We start from the raw sequence: 2,786 nt of genomic DNA on the forward strand, positions 1-2,786 counted from the left end.
TACATACACATACCGAATGTCGTCTAGAATCATTCTTCTGTGAGAAACAAGTGATGAAGTATCTGAAGCGACGTGGCTTAAATAAAGCTTGAATGTTTCTGATTTGGTTTTCTTGTAGTTCTTCAATACAAAATTTAGAACCTGTGAATAGTGTCTCTAAAATGTTACAGCAAGAACAGTTTGATCTCACGAAAGCCACAAAACAGATTCAAAATGCCGCTCAAACACTGACAACCTATTATAATAAATATGAGAATGCAAGGGAAACTGTTTTTCTTTTAAACCATTTCTGTCTCTGTAGTCACTGCTGAGAGATTGTTTTTCAAACATACACTAATTAAAATCAGGACTAGCTTTGTTGAGCACAGAACATGCACGAGAAAGAAAATTGAACATGGATAACATTGTGGCTGAATTAATTGCCACGAAATGCTGAAGATGGACGTTTTAACTAAAGCTTGGTAAGTACGCACATTTACTCAGTATTCTCGTTAAGTATTAATAACTCTCGGTAGAGGGGCCTGACTATTTGTTGATATGTACATCTCTGTTATAAATGTATATATCTATTGCAACTAGGATACTATCTACTCTCTCACAAGAAGAAAGGCCTAAATATATCGAAATGTGGATATAATAGAGTTCATCTCAAATGACTCAATCATAACCTCTAAATTTCAAGATAAAATGACGAACAGATTCTACAGGCCTACAAACACATACAATGCCTTGAAAAAGTATTCATCCCTCCCCCTTCAAATTTCCACATTTTGTTGCTGTCTGAGCTTGCAATCATGAAACTTTCAAATGGGACTTTAATATTAAAATCTACACAATTTATTCCAAAGTGAGCAAGCTAAAAAATGCTGATATTATGTAAGTAAGTTAGATTTTCAAAGAAATTTAGAATATTTTCAATTGTATAAGTATTCAACCCCCTTTGTTATGGCAACCCTAAATCAATTCAGGTACAAAAGATTAGTTTGAAAGCTAACAAAATTAGTGTAATGGTCTCGGTCTGTGTGTAATCAAAGTGGTTTAACTTGACTTCAGAGTAAATGCATCTAAACAAGCCACAACTCACCTAATGATACAATAAGCCAACCCTGAAGGACAAGGAGATTTCAAAACAAATGAGGGATAAAGTGGTAGAGAAGCACAGATCAGGAGATTTCAAAACAGATGAGGGATAAAGTGGTACAGAAGCACAGATCAGGAGAAGGTTACAAGTAAATTTCAAAGTCACTGATTATACCTTTGATTATGGTGAACTCCATCATTAAGAAGTGGAATGTGCTTCATACCACCCAGTCACTACCAAGATCAGGCCACCCTCAAACTAGACAGCCAGGCAAGCAGGAAACTTGGTAGAGATGTTACTGTGAGGCTAACAGTGACTCTGAAAGGTTTACAAAGTTCCATGTTTGAGATGGAAGTCAGTGTTCATACATCAACAATATATCAGACCCTACACAAAGCTGACCTGTATGGGTGAGTGGCAAGAAAGAAGCCATTACTGAAAAAGGATCATCTTAAATCTCATATGCAGTTTGTGACAAAACATGTAAATGATATTGCAGACATGTGGCAGAAGGTTTTGTGGTCCGACAAAACAGAAATTTAACTTTTTGGTCTAAGTTATGTCTGGTACAAGCCCAACATCGCAAATCACCCAGTCAACACTATCTGAACTGTCAAGCATGGTGACGGCAGCATCATGTTATGAGGATGATTCTCATCAGCAGGGACTGGGAAGCTTGTCAGGATTAAGAAAAAAATGGATAGTGCAAGGTACAAGTGAATCCTAGAGGAAAACCTACTTGAGTCAGTCAAGAATCTAAAACTGGGTCAAAAATTCACATTTCAGCAGGACATTGACCCGAACCACAAAGCCAAAGCCACACCGGAGTGGTTACAAAAGGCGAAAGTGAATGTCCTGAAGTGGAACAGTCAAAGCTCTAACTTGAATCCAATATAACATTATTGGCAAGATTTGAAGACTGCAGTCCATAAATGATCCCCAATATACTTGTCAGAATTGGAGCAATTTTGCCAGGAAGAATGGGCAAAAATTACACCATCCCATTGTGCAAAGCTGGTAGAGACCTATCCAAAAAGACTTACAGCAGTAATTGCTACCAAAGGTTCTTCCACCAAATACTGATGTAGGGGTCTGAATACTCATGCAATCAGCAAATTTCAATTTATATATTTTATTTGCTGGTTTTGCTAACATTCAACCTCATTCACACATAACAGCGTTAAGTTTTATCACTAATGTTTTGAATTAGAACAAGCCCGTTAAAAAATGTTTTACATTATTTGTATTTCATCAAAATGTGATATTATTAGTAGGAGTGAATAATTTGGCAAGGCACTGAACCTATAAATAGTATTTTACATTAACGTGTTAATACCAATTTGTTTCTTCAGCTAAATTTAACTTTCACCAGTGCATTTCTGAGATTGAAAATTCTATATAAAGAGATAGCGACTTTACACTCCCCCTAATACCAGTCAGAATTTCCACCTTGTTCTACATTGATGTATTAAAAATAAAAACTAAATACCAACGTCAATTCAATATACTAGATTTTTACTACAAACGTTCTTTATTCATCAAAGAAACCGAACTACTAATTATGTAGAACTTGATAATTAAAGTACATAATTTGGCTGGATATCAAGATCTCTACATTTCCTTTATTAACAAATATATATTTACTACTCCTAAAATTTTCATATTAGATTCATTAACTAATTCAAAAACAGGCTTTAAAACAAAA

At 35.2% G+C, this 2,786-nt stretch overlaps 1 pseudogene; it reads right to left on the minus strand.

Annotated features, from left to right (window-relative positions):
• Nucleotides 1–2,786, minus strand: part of LOC106465823 — a 48,509-nt pseudogene that overhangs the window by 2,613 nt on the left and 43,110 nt on the right.

Source organism: Limulus polyphemus, unplaced genomic scaffold, assembly GCF_000517525.1.
Source record: "Limulus polyphemus unplaced genomic scaffold, Limulus_polyphemus-2.1.2 Scaffold2062, whole genome shotgun sequence".
Classification (NCBI taxonomy): Eukaryota; Metazoa; Arthropoda; class Merostomata; order Xiphosura; family Limulidae; genus Limulus; species Limulus polyphemus.